Here is a 27508-nt window from a genome sequence, read left to right as displayed (position 1 = left end):
GGCCCTTCTAGTGTTATCAGGTGCCTGGCATCCAGGGATGAAGCCGACCTGGTCCGGATGGACCAGACCGGGCATCAAGGGACCCAGACGGTTAGCTAATATTTTCGCGTATATCTTCAGGTCGACATTCAATAGTGAAATCGGTCTGTAGTTCAGGCAACTAGTCGGGTCTTTGTCGGGCTTTGGGATTACCACTATGTCGGCCCGGGTGGTCTCTGGCAGGAAGGAGGCTCCCTCAAGAATACCGTTAAATAGGGAGGTTAGGTGTGGGGTCAGCTCCTTTGCGAAGAGTTTATAATATTGGGCTGTGAAACCATCCGGACCTGGAGCGGCCGACGAGCGCATAGATCGTATGGCGGCTATTGTCTCCTCCTCCGAGATTCGACAATTAAGGGCTTCCAACTGAGAATCCGATAGGGTTGGGAGGGGGGTATCAGACAAGTATGAGCGCACTCCCCTAGTCTCTTCAGGAGACTGCTGGGATGGGCCAGGTAGGTTATAAAGGGAGCTATAAAACAAACGGAAGTCTTCGGCCATCACTTCAATGTCATATGTATAGGTTCCCCTTCGCGACGAATACAATTTATCTATTGCACCCAACGCTTGCTTGCGACGTAGTTTGTTGGCCAGTAGGGAATCTATTTTGTCCATTTTATCATAGAAGCGTTGTTGCAGCTTCCGGAGGATCAGTGCTGCGCGGTTGGAAAGAAGGGTGTTAAGTTGTCCCCGAAGGGAATCTATCTGGGTGAGCAGGGACGGATTGGGGGATGCTTTATGTTTGGATAGTAGGGTGGCTATTTCTGATTCGAGGGAGGATATCTCCTGCGCTGCTTTTTTCCTAAGTGCTGACGATTTTGCCAGTAAGGCTCCGCGAATCGTAGCTTTATGGGCTTCCCAGAGAACATTAAGCGAGATGTCGGGAGATGTGTTTTCGGTGAAGTAGTGTGTGATTGCTAGTCTGGTTTCCTCTAATGCTGAGTGGTGTTGTAGAAGCGAGTCGTCCAGATGCCATTTATATCTCCTACGCGGCGCGCGGTATATGTCTATAAGAAGATAGACCCCAGCGTGGTCCGTCCATGACAGAGGTGTAATGCTCGTGTCCGAAATCAGTGGTACGAGGGCAGAGGAGATGTGGATCATATCGATCCTGGAGTAGTGTTGATGTGGGGCTGAAAAATGCGTGAAATCTTTGGTGTGAGGGTGTTGGGAACGCCAAGTGTCACAGAGGCCGTGATGTTTCATGATGGCGGTAAGTGTGCGGGAGGCCCGAGGAAGGGTCGTTATAGAAGCGTGAGGGGGGGGGGGGGCAGATCTATCTAGCAACGGGTCGATTATGGTGTTAAAATCGCCACCCATGATAATGCTTCCCTGTGCTTCCCGTGATAAGCGTTTAGAGAGAGAGTCGAAAAACAGAGACTGGTCTTGGTTGGGGGCATAGGTGGAGACCAGTGTGAGAGCCATTGAGCGGAGGGTACCCATTACCATGAGGAACCGTCCTTCTGGGTCTGTCACTGTCCTAGAGTGAGTAAACGGGATGTTACGGCGAACTAATATGGCCACACCCCGTTTTTTACAGTCTGCCGAGGCAAAGTAGGACTGGGAGAACCATTTGCCCTTAAGCTGGGTATGGGGACCGGTGAGGTGTGTTTCCTGGAGGAATGCTATGTCAACTTTCTCACGTCTGCAGGCGCTCAGGAACACGGTGCATTTCCTAGGGGAGTTTAGGCCATTTACATTGGCCGAGAATATTTTAAGGGACATGGCTATTTACGTGGGGGAGTATGGCATGTTGCCCTAAAGGTCCAGTAACGTACCGTCCGCGCCAGAAGAGGGCCACCCCTCTGGGCCAAGCAAGAAAAGGAGCGGGAAGGTCAGGCAGAGGTCGCCAGAAGAGAGAGAGAAAGAGGAACATAGAGAAGAAGAAGAAACACCCCAAACGGGGAAACATCCCTAAGGTTGTGGGTCCCATTCGGGGACCGCCAGGGAAAAAGCATTGCAACAGTAACATTGTAAGCAACAATAAGGGATTATGGGGGGGTAACCAGAGTACCATGTGGGAGGGCGTAGGGTGCCCGGGCCACAAGGGCTGGGATTGGCTTTGGCCGTTTTTTATCTATATCTGACATATTACAATATAGGACAATGAGAACTGCGTCCAGACAACAAGAACCTCAAACATAAATTCAAGATAGGGAGGGGGAAGGGGGGAGAAGGAAGGGGTTGGGGAAGAGGAGAAGAGAAGAAGGAGGAAAATAAATATATATATATATATATATTATAGGGGTGGGGGGGGGGAGGGAGGAGGGAAACCACAGGGGTACAAACAAGTATGACTTAATTATAACAGCAATAACTGAGGATAGTTACGACACTGGCATATGGATGGAGGTCGAATCTTCCACGGCTCTGGCTCAGTTCGAGGCGCGGAATTGTTGCGCCAACATTACGCATATAATCCACAGTGGGGAGCTCCCCAGGTCAGGGAGGGTCTTTGTCCACATTGCGCTGTCGGGTCACCCTTGTCCAGTCGGGAAGGGGTGGCGGAGGGTGCGGTGATTTAGATGAAAAAGTCGCCGTGTCGACTACGGATGATGCTGGAAGGAGATCTAACTTTGCCAGTAGTTCCTGTCCTTGGTTTAAGGTCTTAACTGAATGGACAAAGTTATTGACCGAGACGTGAAGTTGAAAGGGGAATCCCCATCTGTATCTGATCTGATGCTGACGCAGGACCCGGGTGACCGGCTGGAGGTCCCGCCGTTTCTGGATCGTGGAGGGGGCTAGGTCCTGATAAATCTGCAGTTGCATACCCTTAAACAGAATCTCCGATGAGTCTCGAACGGAGGACAGAATTTTCTCTTTCGAACGGAAATAATGGAAACGGATAATAACATCCCTGGGTGGTTGGGCAGGAGACGGTTTTGCACGGAGTGCTCTATGTGCCCTGTCGCAGAGGCATTCTTCGTCTGTGAGGTCTGGTACTATGTGTGTGAAGAATTCTCTCAGAAATGACGGCAGCGATGGTCCGAGGACCGATTCTGGGACACCGCGTATGCGTAGATTATTTCTACGCGAGCGATTTTCTTGGTCCTCTTGTCGCTCTTTGAGGGTCTCCATTTCTTCGTGCAATCTGGTGAGCTCACTGTCAAGGCGGTGTTGGGAGCGGCAGAGATCGTCCGTCTTAGTTTCCAATGTGTCCGTTCGATTGCCGAGGGCTGTAAGGTCCGATTTAAAATCAGCTATGGCGTTCGAGAGTTCTTGCTTGAACGCAGATTGTACCCCCTCCAGTAGGCTCGACATGACCGCCTGTATCTGAGGGTCGATACCTGTTTCCGATGAGCACGGAGAGGGGGGGGGGGGGCCTGCGGACATGTTGGGGTTCTGCGGGCCCTTAGATTTTGAGCCAAAGAAGTTAGTCGGGACTTGTGTTGCTTTTTTATTTTTGGACATAGTGGCATATATGTACAAAAAAAAGGGGGAGAATAACGGTGGAGGTGTAAAAGAAATGGGAATGAAAAATTATTGACGAGGGGACACAGTTCAGGGTCCGTACATTGAGCGGATAGTCCGGGGAGGTCAGGCTGCTGTCTTTTTTAGCTTCGCACCGGTCTCCTATGTGTTAGGGTCTCCTGCTCTGTGCTGCCACGTCGTCATGGCAACCGGGAGACAAGTGCTAGCGGAGTAACCTGAGCGTAGTTGATACTCCGGTTCGGGTCTTTTGCTGTGCAGTGGTTACAGGCTCTGTGCACGGCAGGGGATCCGGTGCTGGTTTTTGTGCTCACAGTCTGTGAGGTCTGAGTGGGGCGTGGACAGCACCTGCTATATAAACCCTCTTCTCAGGTTAGGCAGATGCTGCTGAATCTTTGTTGGTTAGTCAGTTCCTGAAAGCTAGCTAGTACTGTGTAAACTTTGTATTTGTTTGTTGCTTACTGCAAATAGGCCTTGGGATTTGGTATTACACTCTGCCAATCCAGACCTAGCAGTAAGACTGGAGTCAGTCGTTTAACCTGCTGGGGTTCTTTTGCTACTCTGTGAACCTAGCAAGTTTGCGGCTGTATTCTCAGACTTGCCTGCCAAAATCCTTTCTCACTGTGCAAGGTGTTCAGGTGTCAGTTTAGTGGCAGTAAGCTGAACCAGTGCACTGCAAGTGAAGACTAGGATTGTGGAGACTCTCCTTGTGTCTATTGGCCCTCATTCCGAGTTGTTCGCTCGGTAAAAATCTTCGCATCGCAGTGATTTTCCGCTTAATGCGCATGCGCAATGTCCGCACTGCGACTGCGCCAAGTGAATTTGCTATGCACTTAGTAATTTTACTCACGGCTTTTTCATCGGTCTGGCGATCGTAATGTGATTGACAGGAAATGGGTGTTACTGGGCGGAAACAGGCCGTTTTATGGGCGTGTGGGAAAAAACGCTACCGTTTCCGGAAAAAACGCAGGAGTAGCCGGAGAAACGGAGGAGTGTCTGGGCGAACGCTGGGAGTGTTTGTGACGTCAAACCAGGAACGACAAGCACTGAACTGATCGCAGATGCCGAGTAAGTCTGAAGCTACTCAGAAACTGCTACGAGGTGTGTAATCGCAATATTGCGAATACATCGTTCGCAATTTTAAGATGCTAAGATTCACTCCCAGTAGGCGGCGGCTTAGCGTGAGCAACTCTGCTAAAATCGCCTTGCGAGCGAACAACTCGGAATGACCTCCATTATTCCATCTCTGACCAAGGAGTTTACTGCCACACCCGTTGGTAACCCTTTAGGGTTTTGCTGTTGCCCTTAGCAACAGCATTTCGGGTTCTCTACGTATTAAATCACAACATCTCGCTTCTTTCCATCTGAGCATTCCTAATACTAGGGAGACACCCAGTTTCTTAGCCTTTGGGCTTCTCTGTTCACTTTGTGTTTATTTTGTTACCCTATCACCTTCTGTGTATGTAATGTCATATTCCCCAGTCTGTCTGTGAGTTCATTTGTTTTGCATCCCTCTCCGTTCAGACACCAGTACATTCCTGCTGGCACTGGTGTGCATAACATATTCAGCAGCCTAATACTCCTGTTGAAATTTTGTGGGAATATGGAGCATACCCCTCAAAATACTTTGCAACAGGTGGTCGATCAGGTGCAGGTCCTGACTCAACAATTTAATGATTTGTCCATTAAAATGCACACCTCGCAGGCCGCTGGCGGAGCTCCCGCAGCAGCAGTACCTTCAAGGGTTAAGGAGCCGAAAGTAAATCTCCCGGATCGTTTTTCTGGAGATCGCTCGCAGTTCTTTTGTTTCAAGGAGAGCTGCAAGCTATATTTCCAGCTTAGGCCTCAGTCTTCTGGGTCGGAGATTCAGCGGGTGGGCATAGTGATTTCCTTGCTACAAGGAGACCCACAGGTCTGGGCATATGGGTTGCAGCCTGACTGTCCGTCGCTTAAAAGTGTTGATGCTTTTTTTACGGCACTGGGCATGTTGTATGATGACCCTGACAAGACGGCCTCAGCCGCGGCTCAGATTTCGATCCTTAAGCAAGGGCGAAGGCCAGTTGAGGTTTATTGTACGGCGTTTCGGAGGTTGGCCCATGATACCCAGTGGAATGACCCAGCCCTGAGACACCAGTACCGAAGAGGTCTTTCTAACCAGTTAAAAGACCAACTGGTACAATATCCCTTGCCTGATAGCTTGGATCAGCTCATGCAGTTATCCATTCGGGTGGATAGACGGCTGAGAGAGCGCAGGCTTGAAAGGGAGACCGAGGTTTCCTTCTTTCCCAAGGGAACCGCAGTCTAATGGGCAGACTGAAAGAGTGAACCAGTCCTTGGAGCAGTTCCTCAGGTGTTATGTCTCCAAGTGTCAGACTGACTGGGTTGCTCATCTGTCCATGGCGGAGTTTGCCTATAACAACGCGGCTCACTCTGCTACAGGGATCTCTCCCTTCCTTTGTGTGTATGGGCATCATCCTAAGGCCAATTCTTTTGACCCCCTGGACTCCACGCCTGGTGGTTCCTCTGTGGTTTCGGTCCTTAGAGGTATTTGGAGGAGAGTGAAGAAAGCCCTTGTGTCTGTGTCATTAGTGACCAAAAGGGTTTTTGATAAGCGGAAGAGACCCTGCAGCTTCAAATTAGGAGACTTCGTCTGGTTGTCTACCAAGAATTTGAAGTTGAGACAGCCATCTCTTAAGTTAGGCCCCCGGTTCATCGGTCCTTATAAGATCACTAGGGTTATCAATCCGGTGGCATTTCAGTTAGATCTACCCCGTTCTTTGGGTATCAATAAAACATTTCATTGTTCCCTTTTAAAACGGGCGATTAGTAATCCTTCTTCCAGTGGAAGACCTTCCCCTCTTCTGATACGTGGCCAGAGGGAGTTTGTTGTTGAAAGGATTCTTGACTCCAAGATGGTTCGGGGTCGGCTGTCATTTTTTGGTGCACTGGAAGGGGTATGGGCCGGAGGAGCGGTCGTGGGTGTGCAGTTGTGATCTTCATGCCCCCAGACTGTTACGCTCTTTCTTCTCGCAGTTCCCCGATAAACCCTGGACACTGATGAAGCCGCTGAAAACGGACCCTGAGGCGGAGAAACGCGTTTGAGAGGGATAAAGACAAGCACTGTGAGTCAAGAGACAATCTCTCACCCCCTGCAATATCAGGTGTGTGGCTCACTACGTTCATTTACCGGCCGGTGAACTGTTATCACTCATACCTTAGTGCACAGGGTTATGAGTGCTGTGAAGCTTTGGTGACCCCAATAATCTTATGCTGCTAGCTTGTGCAGCCAGAAAGGATAACATCTATTTTGAGTGCTTTGGCAAAATGTGCTCTAATCCTGGAGTAATGCACAACAGGGGCTAACCTAATCTACTAACTCTGCTTCCATTCCTGGCTATTGGCTGTTTTTTTCTTGCAAGTCTCACAGGACTGCTTCTTCTACTTTGGCTAAGTGAACCTTGTGTGGCTATATAATAATACTAACCTTGCCATATATGGATGATTGAAAGGCTGCCTGGATAAAGGAAATATATGCTTGTTCATTGGGACATATTAATTCATTGTGCTAAATACCGGGACTGTTAGTACAGCATTCATTTTAAAGTTCAGAGTATATATTTTTGCCAATAATTCGCTAGGGCAATTTTATACATGTATTATTATTGGCATCATTATTGAATGGTAAGCTAATATCATAAAAATAATTCTTTCAAATAGATGTGCAATTAATTAAGAATTGTAATTTATGATGAAATTTTATTAATTATATTAATGTGATACTGGCCGGTATCTTTTTTGTCTATATTTAATATTTTTTGTCATCTTTGTGTATGTATACCATATAAATACAATTTTAATCTCAAAACCAGGGTCAGCAGCGCTGTCTCATTTTTTGTTTGTATATTCCCAGATAAACCCGGTGGTAGGGGTTCTTTGACCCCTCGTCAGAGGGGGGGTACTGTTAGGGTCTCCTGCTCTGTGCTGCCACGTCGTCATGGCAACCGGGAGACAAGTGCTAGCGGAGTAACCTGAGCGTAGTTGATACTCCGGTTCGGGTCTTTTGCTGTGCAGTGGTTACAGGCTCTGTGCACGGCAGGGGATCCGGTGCTGGTTTTTGTGCTCACAGCCTGTGAGGTCTGAGTGGGGCGTGGACAGCACCTGCTATATAAACCCTCTTCTCAGGTTAGGCAGATGCTGCTGAATCTTTGTTGGTTAGTCAGTTCCTGAAAGCTAGCTAGTACTGTGTAAACTTTGTATTTGTTTGTTGCTTACTGCAAATAGGCCTTGGGATTTGGTATTACACTCTGCCAATCCAGACCTAGCAGTAAGACTGGAGTCAGTCGTTTAACCTGCTGGGGTTCTTTTGCTACTCTGTGAACCTAGCAAGTTTGCGGCTGTATTCTCAGACTTGCCTGCCAAAATCCTTTCTCACTGTGCAAGGTGTTCAGGTGTCAGTTTAGTGGCAGTAAGCTGAACCAGTGCACTGCAAGTGAAGACTAGGATTGTGGAGACTCTCCTTGTGTCTATTATTCCATCTCTGACCAAGGAGTTTACTGCCACACCCGTTGGTAACCCTTTAGGGTTTTGCTGTTGCCCTTAGCAACAGCATTTCGGGTTCTCTACGTATAAAATCACAACATCTCGCTTCTTTCCATCTGAGCATTCCTAATACTAGGGAGACACCCAGTTTCTTAGCCTTTGGGCTTCTCTGTTCACTTTGTGTTTATTTTGTTACCCTATCACCTTCTGTGTATGTAATGTCATATTCCCCAGTCTGTCTGTGAGTTCATTTGTTTTGCATCCCTCTCCGTTCAGACACCAGTACATTCCTGCTGGCACTGGTGTGCATAACACTATGTGACTGGTGGAGTAAGTACTGGTAGCCCCAGGAAGGTTGGAGGGTGGAGGAAGGTGTCTTATCAGGTTCGTAGAAGTTGATCGGTATTCAAGATTATACCGTGTTCCTGATTTCTGTTATTGTAGATCAAATAGCTCACCGTAGTGGCCTCCAGAGGGGGATAAATTTGTCATCTTCAGGTGTCCTAGCCGCGGAGTTGGGGATAATGTGCCAGAGCGTTATAAATAGAGTCCAACTACTTAGTTATGGCACTTGTAGCATTTTATTATCTTGCGTTAACTCATCTTGAGAATGGGTCGGGGACGTGTGGATCCGAGTGTCATAGCGCCGAGGCCGTGGCTCTCCCAGGCGCCAGCTCTGTGGTCGGGGTAGATTGCGGCTTAACCCTTCATCTTGTGGCCCTGACACACCCCGTGGATATTAAAGCTCTTTCATGGTTGTCGCCACTGCGGGCAGTAATGCGGGCAGAATCTGTAAGCCTGCAAGGGTGAGGAGTGTGTGGTATAATGCGATTTATCTTCACCCTGGCTGAGTGCCAGAAAGCAAAATGGCGGCTCTGGGCTCGTGTCACAGGATTCTATGGAGCAGGGGTGCAGATCGGGAATGGTTGCTGTGGCAGCAGCAGGTACTCACCACATTCCAAGTGGACTGGACATTGAAGACAATTCAGCCTGCTGGAAGTGTTATACAGCCTTTCACAACTTCCCATAGGTGTGCACAGCTCCCTCCAGCCTGTGTCCCAGGAATCCAAAATGGCCACCGCAGCACACACAGGACAGCTTGCACTCCTCAAATATCTCCTGTGGGGCCGGTGGAGGCGCTGAGGCTCTCTCCTGGTGTCAGGGGGTGCCCAGCCACACCAGGGGAAGAAGATCCGAGGTCCTGGGGGGTCCGTCGCGGCCGCGCTCCGGTCCCGGAGCTCCCGGCCGGGGTATCCCCAAACTCCAGGTCCCGGCTGCGGGGCGCGTAGTAGGCCGCGGCGGCCGGAGGTAGCTGGAGGTCGCAGGCCCGGTTTGTCAGCCACACAGCTCCGCCGGAGGGGCCCACGGGGGGGGACGAGGTCACCGCAGCCAGGAACAGGTGGTCCGGAAGGGCTGAAGGAAGAATCCCGGCTCCCGCGGACAGCTCCGGAGCCCAGCCCCGCAAGGCGCCAAAATCGAGGCCCCGGCTTCACAAGGGGGGGAAGGCCGCAGTCCGCAAAGGCAGCCAAGGCCGCCTCCCGACTCCGCAGCTCGTCTCCCCGTGTCAGGCCACTGAAGGCAGAGGCAATAAGGCAAGTGGAGGGGGTCACCAGGGCACTATTTGGGGGGTAATTCCGAGTTTTTAACCCTTGGGTAGCAGGAGCTCATGTGAGGTGCTACTGTCCCCACTGCTAGCCAGCCTGCAAACACCTCTTGATGAAGAGCCCACTCTCCCGGATGGAGATCGTGTCTGCTGAGGAAGTCTGCTTCCCAGTTGTCCACTCCTGGAAGGAAGACTGCTGACAGGGCGCTCAGGTGTTGTTCCACCCATCGAAGGATTCTTGTGGCCTCCGCCATTGCCGCTCTGCTCCTTGTGCCGCCTTGACGGTTGATATGTGCCACCGCTGTGATGTTGTCTGACTGTACCAGGACAGGTCGACCCTGAAGAAGGCTTCTTGCCTGTAGCAGGCCGTTGTAAATGGCTTTTAACTCGAGAACATTTATGTGGAGACCCGCTTCCTGGAACGACCATCTCCCTTGGAAGTTCCTGCCTTGGGTGACTGCACCCCAGCCCCGGAGACTCGCATCTGTTGTCAGAAGTACCCAATCCAGGATACCGAACCGGCGGCCCCCTAGAAGGTGAGGCCCTTGTAGCCACCACAGGAGGGAAATCCTGGCCCTTGGAGATACACTTATCTTCCGGTGCATGTGCAGGTGAGACCCGGACCATTTGCTCAGCAAGTCCCACTGGAAAACCCGGGCATGAAACCTGCCGAACGGAATGGCTTCGTACGTCGCCACCATCTTCCCCAGCACTCGTGTACATTGATGGATGGACACAGTCTTCGGCTTCAGAAGTTCCCTGACCAACAACTGCAGTTCTAGAGCCTTCTCTTGAGGAAGAAAAACTCTCTGTAATTCCGTGTCGAGGACCATGCCCAGAAAGGACAGCCGAGTGGTCGGAAGCAACTGAGATTTTGGTAAATTTAGCAGCCAACCATGCTGTTGAAGTCCACACTCCTTAGCAACCGTTCCCTGGACCTCGCCTTTATCAGGAGATCGTCCAAGTACGGGATAATTGAAACCCCTTGCCTGCGAAGGAGAACCATCATTTCCGCCATAACCTTGGTGAACACTCTCGGGGCCGTGGAAAGGCCAAACGGCAACGTTTGAAATTGGTAATGAGAGTCCTGTATCGCAAACCTGAGGAAGGCCTGATGTGAAGGAAATATCGGGACGTGTAAGTAGGCATCCTTTATGTCTACTGACGCCATACAATCCCCCCCTTCTAGGCTGGAAATCACAGCTCGAAGAGATTCCATCTTGAATTTGAAAACTTTCAAGTATGGATTGAGGGATTTTAGATTCAGAATTGGTCTGACTGAACCGTCCGGTTTCGGCACTACAAATAGGCTCGAGTAGAACCCCTCCCCCCGCTGTGACGGGGGAACTGGAACAATTACCCTCTGATGACACAATTTTTGTATCGCTGCCAACACCAGCTCCCTGTCCGGAAGAGACGCTGGTAAGGACGAAACGAAAAACCGGTGGGGGGGCACCTCCTGAAACTCCAGCTTGTAACCTTGAGATACAATCTCGAGGACCCAAGGATCGAGGCCTGAACGAACCCAGACCTGACTGAAGACTCGGAGACGGCCCCCCACCGGTCCGGACTCCCCCAGGGAAGCCCCAACGTCATGCGGTGGACTTGGTAGAGGCAGGGGAGGACTTTTGGTCCTGGGCGCCTGACACGGCAGGCGACTTCCTACCCCTTCCTTTACCCTTGGAAGCGAGGAAGGACGAACCCTTTCCACGCCTGTATTTGTTAGGACGAAAGGACTGCATCTGCTGATGTGGTGCCTTTTTGTGCTGCGTGGGAACATAGGGAAGAAAAGAGGACTTACCCGCTGTCGCGGTAGAGACCAGGTCTGCCAAGCCGTCCCCAAACAAGACATTACCTTTGAAGGGTAAAGCTTCCATAGCTCTCTTGGAGTCTGCATCAGCATTCCATTGATGGATCCACAACGCCCTCCTGGCCGATATCGACATGGCATTGGCTCTTGATCCCAAAAGACAGACATCCCTCGCCGCATCCTTCAGGTAATCTGCAGCGTCCTTGATATAACCAAGAGTCAGAAGAACATTATCTTTATCAAGGGTATACATGTCAGTGGCTAAATTTTCGGCCCATTTAGCAATAGCACTACTCACCCACACCGACGCCACTGCAGGTCTGAGCAAAGCGCCTGTATTTGCGAAAATGGACTTCAGAGACGTCTCCAGCTTGCGAATCGCAGGATCCTTGAGAGCTGCCGTGTCCGGAGACGGAAGCGCCACCTTCTTAGACAAACGAGATAAAGCTTTGTCAACATTTGGAGACGACTCCCATTTTTCCCTATCATCAGAGGGGAAAGGATACGCCATGTAAATCCTCTTGGGAATCTGCCATTTCTTATCCGGCGACTCCCAAGCTTTTTCACAAAGAGTATTCATTTCATGACAGGGGGGAAATTTTACTTCAGGTTTTTTCCCTTTGAACAAACAAATCCTTTTTTCTTGCACCGCAGGTTCATCAGAAATGTGTAAAACATCCTTTATAGCCACAATCATGTACTGAATACTCAGAGTCCGAGTCGGTATCCGTATCTGCCACCTGAGTAAACGGCCGCTTCTGCGAGCCCGATGGGGTCTGTACCTGAGATAAAGCCTCCTCTATGGACTTTTTCCACACCTGCGTCTGTGACTCAGACTTATCTAACCTCTTAGACAACGAAGCTACATTCGTATTGATTGTAGTTAATAACGTTAGTAAATCAGGTGACGGCTGCGCCGACAGACCCAAATCCAGACCCACAACTTCACCCCCTACCACCTCCTCCGGGGAATCACATTCAGCCTCCGACATGTCGACACGTTTGATCGACACTGCAACACACACACAAAATGCCTCACCAGGGGACAGGCCTACAGAGAAGCCCAGAGAGAGAGACCCAGAGGGAGTATGCCAGCTCACACCCCAGCGCCTATATATCCCTATAGGGGATATATAATTCCAGCGCTGCTAGATTTTGTAACTAATGCACCAAACACTGCGCCCCCCCTGAGAAATCTCCCCGTTACTTGCGGGGAGCGATGGAGGTCCGGCCCAGCGTCTCCTTTTTGCCGCGTGGAGCAGAGGAAGATGGCGCCGTGAGCCGCGCGCTAAGCTCCGCCCCTTCCCAGCGGGCTTCAGCGCGCCTGATTTAAAAATGCCGGCGGGGGCAGATGAACGGTGCAGAAAATGTCTCTGCCGGCTCTTTCCGGACCCCAGTGACCTGCTGCCCAGGGCGCCCCCCTTCCCCAGCGCCCTTCACCCTGCGAGTGCCTGATGTGTGTGGGAGCGTGGAGCGCAGCGTCTCCGCGAACAAGCAGCTAGGCGCACCAAGTGATCGAACCCTCTGGAGCTAATGGTGTCCAGTAGCCGAGAAGCAGAGCCTTGAAACTCACAGAAGTAGGTCTGCTTCTCCCCCCTCACTCCCACGCTGCAGGGAGCCTGTAGCCAGCAGGTCTCCCTGAAAATAAAAAACCTAACAAAAAGTATTTTCCAGAGAAACTCAGGAGAGCTCCCCTGTGAGTGTCCAGTCAGTCCTGGGCACAAAGTCTAACTGAGGTCTGGAGGAGGGGCATAGAGGGAGGAGCCAGTTCACACCCAGTCTTAAGTCTTTTCAGTGTGCCCAAGCTCCTGCGGATCCCGCCGATACCCCATGGTCCTTTTGGAGTCCCCAGCATCCTCTAGGACGTAAGAGAAATAAATAAATTACAGGTTGTAATGTAACAAAATAGGTAAAAAGCCAAGGGGGGTGAATACTTTAGCAAGGCACTGTACATGTAAAAACTAATGCTCATCGGGTCCCACAGGGCACTATAAATCCTGGGCGTCTCTGTCTCCAGCTCTGGCTCTTTCCCCGGCTTGGCTCTCTGCTCTCACGTCCCAGCACCCAGCTTCCAGTCACTTCACGACAATCGTATATACAACACTGGTACTCTCATGTTACTCTCGTTACTTCGTCAATGGCTAGCGCCGAAATGCGTTTTGGAGATACACACTGAAGCCACGGAGAGAGTGACATGAGAGTACCAGTGTTGTGCATACAATTTGGGTAGCAAGTAAGCAGCAAATAGACTCTGGCATAATGCCAAGAGTCTACTGTGCATGCGCAGGTTTCCGGGAACATGGCGCCTGCGCCTTGCTCCTGGGGATATCGCCAGTGCTGCTGTTAGTGAAGCATCGATGTGCTGCTGTCAGTGAGGCAGGGATGTGCTGTCAGTGAGGCAGGGATGTGCTGTTGCCAGTGAGGCAGGGATGTGCTGTTGTCAGGCGGGGATGCATTGTTGTCAGTAAGGCGGGGATGTGCCGCTATCAGTGAGGGAGGGATGGGCCACTGTCAGGGAGGCGGGGATGTGCTGCTATCAGTGAGGCGGGGATGTGCTGCTATCAGTGAGGGAGGGATGGGCCACTGTCAGTGAGGCGGGGATGTGCTGCTATCAGTGAGGCGGGGATGTGCTGCTATCAGTGAGGGAGGGATGGGCCACTGTCAGTGAGGCAGGGATGTGCCGCTATCAGTGAGGGAGGGATGGGCCACTGTCAGTGAGGCGGGGATGTGCTGCTATCAGTGAGGCGGGGATGTGCTGCTATCAGTGAGGGAGGGATGGGCCACTGTCAGTGAGGCAGGGATGTGCCGCTATCAGTGAGGGAGGGATGGGCCACTGTCAGTGAGGCAGGGATGTGCCGCTATCAGTGAGGGAGGGATGGGCCACTGTCAGTGAGGCAGGGATGTGCCGCTATCAGTGAGGGAGGGATGGGCCACTGTCAGTGAGGCAGGGATGTGCCGCTATCAGTGAGGGAGGGATGGGCCACTGTCAGTGAGGCGGGGATGTGCCGCTATCAGTGAGGGAGGGATGGGCCACTGTCAGTGAGGCGGGGATGTGCTGCGATCAGTGAGGCGGGGATGTGCTGCTATCAGTGAGGCGGGGATGTGCTGCTATCAGTGAGGGAGGGATGCGCCACTGTCAGTGAGGTGGGGATGTCATGCTGGAAACTGTGGTTGTACACAGTCATGTGATCTATGGTGTCCAATCATGTTAGTGAGTTGTATTATTATTATTATTTTATTTCACCCTTTGACTATTGTGCCTATATATAGATATAAACAGATAGATATAGTGTATGGGACATATTTTCCGTACAGTATGCTGCAGCATGTGTGGTGTGATGGTCGCCATAATATCATGCCAGCTACTGACAAATCATTGCCAGCCAAAATATGTAATTTCCACTTTTTAAAAAATTTTTATATTGGTAATTGCTACTTTCTTTTTATTGCACCTCTGAAAAAATTTTTTTTATAAAGAGTGAAATCAGCAAATAGAAGGGTAGTAACATTATTTAAATATGCATGACCCTTTGTAGTTATTTTCTACAGCAAGCATTACTATTGCATAGTATACAACATTAAAGGCCTGATCTGAGTCTGACCAGTGGTGATGTGGGACGCAGTAGGATGCGTTATATAGCAAGCATCACTATCGCATAGTATACAACATTAAAGGCCTGATCTGAGTCTGACCAGTGGTGATGTGGGACGCAGTAGGATGCGTTATATAGCAAGCATCACTATCGCATAGTATACAACATTAAAGGCCTGATCTGAGTCTGACCAGTGGTGATGCTGGACGCAATGGAGTGATGTTTTTCATCTGAGTTGCACCGCACATACTGTTCGATGGTGTTTGTACAGATGTGCAGTACAGATTCAGACGTGCACACAAAGTAGTGTATCAGAAATGTGTTGGGCGTTACTAGGTGGTTCCAGTGGGTGGGCTAATCAGATGCATATGTAACGTAGTGTGGGAGCGTTGCTTATAGAGATGCTGAATCGCTCACATTGGAGGCCATACTCAGACGGATGAGCTGCAGCTAGCACAGGACTGGTGAAAGTTTCAATGGTGCAACCAAAGATGGCATCTAAAGACACACAAAGCATGATTACAGCTGTAGACCCTGACAGGGGGTGTCTCAGTCTTGCATATTTGGATGCACAGATGTACACCAGGGAAGGGCATTGTAGCGGCATTAGCCTAAAGTTGCAGACACAACTGCAGCAAAAAACGTAAGAAAGCCGCAGCTACGTCCAACTCAGAATCAGGTTCTATGAGGAGGAATCGTGCCGCTCTCAGCAGACCCCACCTCTTCAACATGCCCCGCCCGCTTTAGGGTTGCTACCATTAATTTCCTGGGCTGGTGTTCAAACCCAATCCACCCTTGTTTATGTGTATTTCTCAACAAAGCCCAGGCAGCCTTGATTTGGCTTTTCAAGTAAGAAAAGTCCAATCCCTTGAGGGATTTTTGTTTGTTTTTTAAATGAGAAAATAAGATCAGTCCCCAATAATTAATATTTTGTGAAATACTAAAGCTGGGTACACACTTCTTGGATCAATGATCCTGATCAGCCGGGGTGTGTGTGTCAGCTGCAACCCCATGTGACCTCTTGTGAGTTGGGGGCAGCAGCAGGGGGTAGCGGCTCTTCTATGGGAATCGGGAGGTTGCATGTGCAGCGCATAAAATGCAACCTCCCGGTCCCGATCGTTGCAGTAGTGTTATAAGCCATTTATCGGCTAGCGCTCCAGCATCAGCATTGCGTACACACCTATACAATCAACGACAGTACATCCAATATCAGGAGAACGGTACAACGATTGTATAGGTGTGTATCCAGCTTTACTCATTTATAAACAACTGCTGGTTTTCCTCATTGCCTCTTTGTGCTATAGTCTAAAGCAGAGAGCAGAGATTATATTATTATGACATTATTAAAGGTGGTTGGTATTAGTTTTATATTTTATTATATGGCATCATCAATTGTCTCTTGTGCCGTACAGGAAAAATAAGAATTTACTTACCGATAATTCTATTTCTCGTAGTCCGTAGTGGATGCTGGGGACTCCGTCAGGACCATGGGGTTTAGCGGCTCCGCAGGAGACAGGGCACAATAATAAAAGCTTTAGGATCAGGTGGTGTGCACTGGCTCCTCCCCCTATGACCCTCCTCCAAGCCTCAGTTAGGATACTGTGCCCGGACGAGCGTGCATAATAAGGAAGGATATTGAATCCCGGGTAAGACTCATACCAGCCACACCAATCACACCGTACAACCTGTGATCTGAACCCAGTTAACAGTATGATAACAACGAAGGAGCCTCTGAAAAGATGGCTCACAACAAGAATAACCCGATTTTTGTAACAATAACTATGTACAAGTATTGCAGACAATCCGCACTTGGGATGGGCGCCCAGCATCCACTACGGACTACGAGAAATAGAATTATCGGTAAGTAAATTCTTATTTTCTCTAACGTCCTAAGTGGATGCTGGGGACTCCGTCAGGACCATGGGGATTATACCAAAGCTCCCAAACGGGCGGGAGAGTGCGGATGACTCTGCAGCACCGAATGAGAGAACTCCAGGTCCTCCTCAGTCAGGGTGTGCCCCTGACCAAGTAGCAGCTCGGCAAAGTTGTAAAGCCGAGACCCCTCGGGCAGCCGCCCAAGATGAGCCCACTTCCTTGTGGAATGGGCTTTTACTGATTTTGGCTGTGGCAAGCCTGCCACAGAATGTGCAAGCTGAATTGTACTACAAATCCAGCGAGCAATCGTCTGCTTAGAAGCAGGAACACCCATCTTGTTGGGTGCATACAGGCTAAACAGCGAGTCAGATTTTCTGACTCCAGTCGTCCTGGAAACATATATTTTCAGGGCCCTGACAACGTCAAGTAACTTGGAGTCCTCCAAGTCCCTAGTAGCCGCAGGTACCACAATAGGTTGGTTCATGTGAAAAACAGAAAACACCTTAAGTAAGGGCTTTTATATGATAAAGCCGCCCATTCTGACACACGCCTGGCTGAAGCCAGGGCTAATAGAATCTTCACCTTCCATGTGAAATATTTTAATTCCACAGTGGTGAGTGGATCAAACCAATGTGACTTTAGGAAACTCAAAACAACATTGAGATCCCAAGGTGCCACTGGGGGCACAAAAAGAGGCTGTATATGCAGTACCCCTTTTACAAACGTCTGAACTTCAGGCACTGAAGCCAGTTCTTTCTGGAAGAAATTCGACAGGGTCGAAATTTGAACCTTAATGGACCCTAATTTTAGGCCCATAGACAGTCCTGTTTTCAGGAAATGTAGGAACGACCCAGTTGGAATTCCTCTGTAGGGACCTTCTTGGCCTCACACCACGCAACATATTTTCGCCAAATGCGGTGAAAATGTTTTGCGGTTACATCCTTCCTGGCTTCGACCAGGGTAGGGATGACTTCATCTGGAATGCCCTTTCAGGATCCGGCGTTCAACTGCCATGCCGTCAAACGCAGCCGCGGTAAGTCTTGGAACAGACAAGGCCCCTGCTGGAGCAGGTCCTTTCTTAAAGGTAGAGGCCACGGTTCTTCCGTGAGCATCTCTTGAAGTTCCGGGTACCAAGTCCTTCTTGACCCATCCGGAACCACGAGTATCGTTCTTACTTATCTCCTTCTTATGATTCTCAGTACTTTTGGTATGAGATGCATAGGAGGGAACACATACCCTGACTGGTACACCCACAGTGTTACCAGAGCGTCCACCACTATTGCCTGAGGGTCCCTTGACCTGGCGCAATATTTGTCTAGTTTTTTGTTCAGGCGGGACGCCAACATGTCCACCTTTGGTTTTTCCCAACGGTTTACAATCATGTGGAAGACTTCCCGCTGAAGTCCCCACTCTCCCGGGTGGAGGTTATGCCTGCTGAGGAAATCTGCTTCCCAGTTTTCCACTCCCGGAATTAACACTGCTGAGAGTGTTATCACATGATTTTTCGCCCAGCGAAGAATCCTTGCAGTTTCTGCCATTTCCCTCCTGCTTCATGTGCCGCCCTGTCTGTTTACGTGGGCGACTGCCGTGATGTTGTCCCACTGGATCAATACCGGCTGACCTTGAAGCAGAGGTCTTGCTAAGCTTAGAGCCTTGTAAATTGCCCTTAGCTCCAGTATATTTATGTGGAGAGAAGTCTCCAGACTTGATCACACTCCCTGGAAATTTTTTCCTTGTGTGACTGCTCCCCAGCCACTCAGGCTGGCATCCGTAGTCCTGAATGTCGAATCTGCGGCCCTTTCATAGATGAGCACTCTGCAGCCACCGCAGAAGAAAACACCCTTGTCCTTGGAGACAGGGTTATCCGCTGATGCATCTGAAGATGCGATCCGGACCATTTTCCCAGCAGATTCCACTGAAAAGTTCTTGCGTGAAATCTACCGAATGGGATCGCTTTGTACGAAACCACCATTTTTCACAGGACCCTTGTGCAATGATGCACTGATACTTTTCCTGGTTTTAGGAGGTTCCTGACTAGCTCGGATAACTCCCTGGCCTTCTTCTCCGGGAGAAAACATCCTTTTCTGGACTGTGTCCAGAATCATTCCTAGGAACATTAGACGTGTCGTCGGAAAAAGCTGCGATTTTGGAATATTTAGAATCCACTCGTGCTGTCGTAGAACTACTTGAGATAGTGCTACTCCGACCGCCAACTGTTCTCTGGACCTTGCCCTTATCAGGAAAGCGTCCATATTTCTTTTAGGAAGAATCATCATTTCGGCCATTACCATGGTAAAGACCCGGGGTGCCGTGGACAATCCAAACGGCAGCGTCTGAACTGATAGTGACAGTTCTGTACCACGAACCTGAGATACCCTTGGTGAGAAGGGCAAAATTTGGACATGTAGGTAAGCGTCCCTGATATCCAGTGACACCATATCGTCCTGGTTCGCTATCACTGCTCTGAGTGACTCCATCTTGATTTGAACCCTTGTATGTAATTGTTCAAATCTTTTAGATCTCACCGAGCCGTTTGGCTTCAGTACCACAATATAGTGTGGAATAATACCCCTTCCCTTGTTGTAGGAGGGGTACTTTGATTATCACCTGCTGGGAATACAGCCTGTGAATTTTTTTCCCAATACTGCCTCCCTGTCGGAGGGAGACGTTGGTAAAGCAGACTTCAGGAACTTGTGAGGGGAAGACGTCTCGAATTTCCAATGTACACCTGGGATACTACGTGTAGGATCCAGGAGTCCACTTGCGAGTGAGCCCACTGCGTGCTGAAACTCTTGAGATGACCCCCCACCGCACCTGAGTCCGCTTGTATGGCCCCAGCGTCATGCTGCGGACTTGGCAGAAGCTGTGGAGGACTTCTGTTCCTGGGAATGGGCTGCCTGCTGCAGTCTTCTTCCCTTTCCTCTAACCCTGGGCAGATATGACTGGCCTTTTGCCCGCCTGCCTTTATGGGTACGAAAGGACTGAGACTGAAAAGACTGTGTCCTTTTTTGCTGAGATGTGACTTGGGGTAACAAAAGTGGATTTTCCAGCTGTTGCCATGGCCACCAGGTCCGATGGACCGCCCCTTTATACGGCAATACTTCCATGTGCCGTCTGGAATCTGCATCACCTGACCACTGTCATGTCTATAAACATCGTCTGGCAGATATGGACATCACATCTACTCTTGATGCCAGAATGCGCATCTCGCATATATAGAAATGCATCCTTAAAATGCTCTATAGTCAATAAAGTATTGTTCCTGTCAAGGGTATCAATATTTTCAGTCAGGAAATCCGACCAAGCCCCCCCAGCGCTGCACATCCAGGCTGAGGCGATTGCTGGTCGTAGTATAACACCAGTATGTGTGTATATACTTTTTAGGATATTTTTCAGCTTCCTATCAGCTGGCTCTTTGAGGGCGGCCGTATCTGGAGACGGTAACGCCACTTGTTTTTATAAGCGTGTGAGCGCCTTATCCACTCTAAGGTGTGTTTCCCAACTCGCCCTCACTTCTGGCGGGAAAGGGTATACCTCCAATAATTTTCTATCGGAGGAAACCCACGTATCATCACACACTTTAATTTATCTGATTCAGGAAAAACTACAAGTAGATTATTCCCACCCTACATAATACCCTTATTTGTGGTACTTGTAGTATCAGAAATATGTAACACCTCCTTCATTGCCCTTAACATGTAACGTGTGGCCCTAAAGGAAAATACGTTTGTTTCTTCACCGTCGACACTGAAGTCAGTGTCCGTGTCGACCAACTGAGGTAAATGGGCGTTTTTACAAGCCCCTGACGGTGTCTGAGACGCCTGGACAGGTACTAATTTGTTTGCCGGCCGTCTCATGTCGTCAACCGACCTTGCATCGTGTTGACATTATCACGTAATTCCTAAATAAGCCATCCATTCCGGTGTCGACTCCCTAGAGAGTGACATCACCAATACAGGCAATTTGCTCCGCCTCCTCACCAACATCGTCCTCCTACATGTCGACACACACGTACCGACACACAGCACACACACAGGGAATGCTCTAATAGAGGACAGGACCCCACTAGCCCTTTGGGGAGACAGAGGGAGAGTTTGCCAGCACACACCAAAAACGCTATAATTTATACAGGGACAACCCCTTATACAAGTGTTTTCCCTTATAGCATTTTCACATATGTAATCATATCGCCAAATAAGTGCCCCCCCTCTCTGTTTTAACCCTGTTTCTGTAGTGCAGTGCAGGGGAGAGCCTGGGAGCCTTCCTCACAGCAGAGCTGAGCAGGAAAATGGCGCCGTGTGCTGAGGAGAATAGGCCCCGCCCCCTAAAACGGCGGGCTCTTCTCCCGGAGTTTGTGAGATCTGGCAGGGGTTAAATACATCCATATAGCCTCAAGGGCTATATGTGATGTATTTTAGCCATAAAAAAGGTATAATACATTGCTGCCCAGGGCGCCCCCCCCAGCGCCCTGCACCCTCAGTGACCGCTGGTATAAAGTGTGCTGACAACAATGGCGCATAGCTGCAGTGCTGTGCGCTACCTTATGAAGACTGAAAGTCTTCTGCCGCCTGTTTCTGGACCTCTGGACCTCTTCAACTTCGGCATCTGCAAGGGGGGTCGGCGGCACGGCTCCGGGACGAACCCCAGGGTGAGACCTGTGTTCCGACTCCCTCTGGAGCTAATGGTGTCCAGTAGCCTAAGAAGCAAATCCATCCTGCACGCAGGTGAGTTTACTTCTCTCCCCTAAGTCCCTCGTAGCAGTGAGCCTGTTGCCAGCAGGACTCACTGAAAATAAAAAACCTAACTTAAACTTTTATTCTAAGCAGCTCAGGAGAGCCACCTAGATTGCACCCTTCTCGGCCGGGCACAAAGATCTAACTGAGGCTTGGAGGAGGGTCATAGGGGGAGGAGCCAGTGCACACCACCTGATCCTAAAGCTTTTATTATTGTGCCCTGTCTCCTGCGGAGCCGCTAAACCCCATGGTCCTGACGGAGTCCCCAGCATCCACTTAGGACGTTAGAGAAAATTACAATGTTAGACACAAACAATACAATATATAAAAGTTACAAGCAGTCTTAGAATAATTTTCTATTTACAACAGCAATAATTTATTAGAGTAGATCGATTAGTTCACAGACAGATCCATCTACTATGATACCATTTTTCTCCACATCCATTACACGTTACAAATGTCATCATCTCTTCATCTGGGTTCCCAGAGTGTACCCAGCCAGGAAGGAAGAGGGTTCCCCTGGAAATCATGGTAACTGTACAGTCAAATGTCTCACATTTCCTACATTTAATCTTATCTGTTTGGACGCCATCAACACATTGGGGAAGCTGATGCTCCTGAACACATGTCTGAGTATAGCTAGCCCTACGTTTTCTGAGCTCATCACTTGCCATCTCCATTGCATTCATGCCAGCAAATGTCTTTGGGCTCAGTGATCCAGAACAAATGAGCTCTTTAAGATGCAAATTTTTAGGATTTTTCAGATTGGAGATTTTACTTCGTATGCAGCTTCTGTACTTCTTGTCATTTCCAGCATACATAGTGTAGATATGTTCCTCAAGCTCCCTAACAAATTCTTGGGGTTTTTCTTGTTGACACTGTGCCGACTCAAGAGTCAAAGCCTGATACAATAGCTCTCTGCATTTTATTCTCAAATCCTCAATACTCTGTTCCTGGGGACCCCGGGCAGCCACACTGAGCTGCTTGCAGCACACTGCTTCTCTGCTTTGCTGTAGATTTTGGATTTCTTCTCCTTGATCCTCATTAGAGGAATATTTATCACTTGTGCTACCAAGAATTGACTTTTGTTGCATGTTTATGTTTGGGACAGCTGCTTGGTGGTCACCTGTACACTTGTCGTGTACCTTGCTGGTATACTGATAGCTGTCTTTGTACAAGAGTTTCCATTTGCATAGTAAGATCTTTGCTTTTCTTTTCAATGCTCCTTCTGGACAGCTCTTAAGTACTCTGTACACAACTCTGATGGCATCAGACTGTTGTAGGGTTTCAAAGCTGACCTTTGCTGTTTCAAAGTAAGAGAGGTGGTATGTAATTTCCTCATAATTTCTAGCATTTAAAAGCCTCTCCACTTGTAAAGCTTTGAAGGTCAGCTGATTAATAACCGATGTGCCCAACATTCCTATGGTTGGAAAAAAAAGGGTACAAAATAAATAGAATACATTTAGTTAAAGCATGAACAGACTAAGATTTTTTTTATATATACTGTATGATCTTAGGCAAAAATATGGTACAAATACACAAAGAAAAACTGAAGAGAGCTGATCGCACAACCTTATACCTTAATGTTTGAAAATAAAAATGTATCTTAAAAACACTTAAAAATTTCTTCACAATACCTCTATTTAAGTACAGTATAAAACATATTGCTGCTAATCACAGTAAGCTAACAAAAAGCTAAATCACAGTAGATAATTACGGTATGTAGCCAATCTGTATTCTAGTCATTTCTACAGTATTGTTATGAACATATGGTGCCACAAGGGGTCTGTAGCACCTTACAAAGTACAGAAACAAAAACAAAAAAAGAGAAGCAAACTAAGAAATAGAGGCTTAAGTTGGCTTCTCATAAGAACGATGTGTAGCTGGCCAATCTGCCAGGCGATGGAACCCTGCATCAGCAAGTGCATACACACTTCCGAGTCAGTGGGGCGACAGACCGACGGAATCCGCCATTTGGCAGCATGGCATCGTTAGCGATGTCTTCTGGTTGACACTACAGCAAATCCGACCAAAAAACATCACTAATGACTGCGGCAGCGCGCAAATTGTGGACACATACTGCCCGATATGTCGTTCTAATTTGACTAGAAAGGACATCAGGCCGATATCAGCATAGTGTGTACCCAGCATTACAAAATATTGCAGATCATGGACTACAAGATTTATAAACATTGCTACATCAGCAGTCATAATAAACAAATAAGCAGTGCTTGCTGAACCCAAAGGTTTGTCACCGTTGTTGAGCAGTATGAAGGAGATAACAGTATAATTAAGGGTGTCCAGATAATAGGTCAACAGTCAAAAGGTCGACAAGTAATAATAATAATAATTTTATTTATATAGCGCTCTTTCTCCAACAGGACTCAAGGCGCTATACAGATATCAAAAACAATGCACATGATACAGAGGATTTGAGTAATACAGCAATAGATAAGCCACACAGACATAAAAGAAGACCTTAAGCACACAGAAAGCATAATGCAGGATTGGTGTAAGCATTTTGGGTAATAACTTCCAAGGGTTGTGTAACAGATTAACACCAAATGGTCGACATTATCAAAAAGATTTTTTTTATTTGAAAAAAAAAAAAAAAAAAAAAAAGTTTAACTTTTTCATACTTTACCATCCACGTGGACTACGATTGGGAATAGTAAGCTGTGCCGAGCACAGCGGCAGCGGAGCCAAGGCACCTTGCCCAAAACAAGGCGAGTACTAATTGGGGGTCCACGTATTATAAGGGAAAATATGACATAAAAAAAATAATGTCCACCTTTTCATGTGTCGACCTTGCACATGTCGACCATTTGGGGTCGACCTTTTGACGGTCGATCTAATGATCCATAACCATAACTAAGGGAAGGAAAAAAAAACATGATGGGAGAGGGCCCTGCTCGTGAGAGCTTACAATATAAAGGGGAGTCAGACAGATAGGAGTGGCACAAGGGGGAGACAGTGAGCGAGGAGCAAGCAGTAGTGGGTTAGGATGAGAGCTCGAAGGCTTTAATAAAGAAGTGGGTCTTAAGAGCTTGTTTGAAAAGAAGTGGGTCTTAAGTAGAGATGTGTGGCGGGCACTTTTCGTGTTTTGGTTCTGGTTCTATGCTCGTGTTTTGGATCTGGATTGGTTTTGCCAAAACCACCCTTTCGTGTTTTGGTTTTGGATCTGGATGATTTTTGGGGGAAAAAAACATAAAAACAGCTAAAATCACAGAATTTGGGGGTAATTTTGATCCTACGGTATTATTAACCTCAATAACATTCATTTCCACTAATTTCCAGTCTATTCTGAACACCTCACAATATTGTTTTTAGGCCTAAAAGTTGCACCAAGGTGGCTGGATGACTAAGCTAAGCGACACAAGTGTGCGGCACAAACACCTGGCCCATCTAGAAGCGGCACTGCAGTTGCAGACAAGATGGCACTATTCAAAAACTAGTCCCCAAACAGCACATGATGCAAAGAAGAAAAAGAGGTGCAATTAGGTAGCTGGATGGCCAAGCTAAACGACACAAGTGTGCGGCACAAACACCTGGCCCATCTAGGAGTGGCACTGCAGTGGCAGACAGGATGGCAGATTTAAAAACTAGTCCCCAAACAGCACATGATGCATAGAAGAAAAAGAGGTGCAATGAGGTAGCTGGATGATTTTGCTAAGCGACACAAGTATGCGGCACAAACACCTGGCCCATCTAGGAGTGGCACTGCAGTTACAGACAGGATGGCACAAAAAAAACTAGCCCCCTAACAGCACATGATGCAAAGAAGAAAAAGAGGTGCAATGAGGTAGCTGGATGGCCAAGCTAAGCGACACAAGTGTGCGGCACAAACACCTGGCCCATCTAGGAGTGGCACTGCAGTTACAGACAGGATGGCACATAAAAAAAACTAGTCCCCAAACAGCACATGATGCAAAGAAGAAAAAGAGGTGCAAGATGGAATTGTCCTCCCACCCACCCTTATTTTGTATAAACAGGACATGCACACTTTAACAAACCAATCATTTCACGACTGTGGCTGAAATGACTGGTTTGTTTGGGCCCCCACCAAAAAATAAGCAATCAATCTATCCTTGCACAAACTGGCTCTACAGAGGCAAGATGTCCACCTCATCCTCCGATTCCTCACCCCTTTCACTGTGTACATCCTCCTCACAGAGTATTAATACGTCCCCCACTGGAATCCACCATCACAGGTCCCTGTGTACTTTCTGGAGGCAACTGCGGTAAAGGTCTTCCCGGAGGAATTTATAATTCATTTTGATGATCATCATCTTCTCCACATTTAGTGGAAGTAACCTCCTACGCCGATCACGGACAAGGTTACCGGCTGCACTAAACACTCTTTTGGAGTAACGTAGGTCAAATAAAGCCAGTTTGTGCAAGGGCCTCCAAATTGCCTCTTTTTCCTGCCAGTATACATACGGACTGTCTGACATGCCTACTTGGATGCTGTCACTCATGTAATCCTCCACCATTCTTTCAATGGTGACAAAATCCTATGCAGTGACAGTAGACATATCAGTAATCGTTGGCAGCTCCTTCAGTCCAGACCAGATGTCAGCTTTCGCTCCTGACTGCCCTGCATCACCGCCAGCGGATGGGCTAGGAAATCTTATCCTTTTCCTTGCAGCCCCAGTGGCGGGAGAAATTGAAGAACGAGCTGTTGAGGGGTCACGTTCCACTTGAGTTGACAATTTACTCACCAGCAGGTTATCACTGACCTGAGTTGGGAGTGTTGAGAACTCGGGGGTTCTTCCGATGGTCGGGAAGGGGAACCACAGCTGGGTCGTAGTAGAGATGGCCGGATATAGGTTTTCCTCATGCAGAATTTTAACAGTTATAATTGGTGTAAAACGCTAAAGAACTTTATGATGAGAAGGATTTGAGCACGATGCTGAAGCACATAGCGGAATGGGAACTTGTGAACGATGTCGAAAGACACGGAAGAATTTGAAAGCGATGTTTAAAGACACTGAAGAATGCAGAACTTGTGAGCGATGTTTAAAGACACTGATGAACTTGTGAGCGATGTTTAAAGACACTGATGAACTTGTGAGCGGTGGTGAAAGACACTGAAGAATTTGTGAGCGATGTTTAAAGATACTGAAGAATGAAGAACTTGTGAGCGACGTTTAAAGACACTGATGAACTTGTGAGCGATGTTTAAAGACACTGATGAACTTGTGAGCGATGTTTAAAGACACTGATGAACTTGTGAGCGGTGGTGAAAGACACTGAAGAATTTGTGAGCGATGTTTAAAGACACTGATGAACTTGTGAGCGGTGGTGGTGAACGATGTTTAAAGATACTGAAGAGTGAAGAACTTGTGAGCGACGTTTAAAGACACTGATGAACTTGTGAGCGATGATGAAAGACACTGATGAACTTGTGAGCGATGGTGAAAGACACTGAAGCATGAAGAACTTGTGAGCGATGTTTAAAGACACTGGTGAAGAATGCTGGAGACGCAGAGGTCTGTGCGGCAAAGAGGTACCAGAGCTTGTAAGCAGTAGTAGGAGTCACTTTGCCCACCGGAACGCTGGAGTTTTCAAAGCAGTAGCAGGTAACCATACAGACAGGAGCACTGGAGTCACTTTCAGGGAAAGAGAAGATACTCAGGCGCCGGGGCTCTGCCCGGCGTCTGCTTTTGAACTTCCCGCCCCCCGGTTTGATTGGCGGGGAGGAAGAGAGCCGATGACGTCACCCGCCCACTTCCGTGGACGGTGGACGTGCCGGCGCCGCCCATTCCCCGGAAGACCGCCGGGACCAGCGGCAACGGACGCCGGGACCCGGAGCCCACCAGCGGGGACGACCGTCAGGCGACCCAGCGCACCCGGAGAGGTAAGCGCGGCGGCCGCGGCGCTGTGACAC

The 27508-nt window shown here is 48.6% G+C and overlaps 1 protein-coding gene across 1 annotated transcript in view; it reads right to left on the bottom strand.

Moving 5' to 3' along the window:
* Window positions 1-22952: 22952 nt before the first annotated feature.
* The window catches only part of EGFL6 (EGF like domain multiple 6), a 475748-nt gene continuing 471192 nt past the window's right edge, over window positions 22953-27508 (bottom strand). The window contains exon 13 of the mRNA XM_063953516.1: window positions 22953-23038. The gene's annotated coding sequence lies outside the window, so the exon portion shown is untranslated. The remainder of the gene's footprint in view (window positions 23039-27508) is intronic.

The sequence above is a fragment of the Pseudophryne corroboree genome, chromosome 2, assembly GCF_028390025.1.
Source record: "Pseudophryne corroboree isolate aPseCor3 chromosome 2, aPseCor3.hap2, whole genome shotgun sequence".
In the NCBI taxonomy this organism is placed as follows: domain Eukaryota; kingdom Metazoa; phylum Chordata; class Amphibia; order Anura; family Myobatrachidae; genus Pseudophryne; species Pseudophryne corroboree.
Note: the sequence above shows the minus strand (reverse complement) of the source record. Positions and strands in the feature narration are given on the sequence as shown.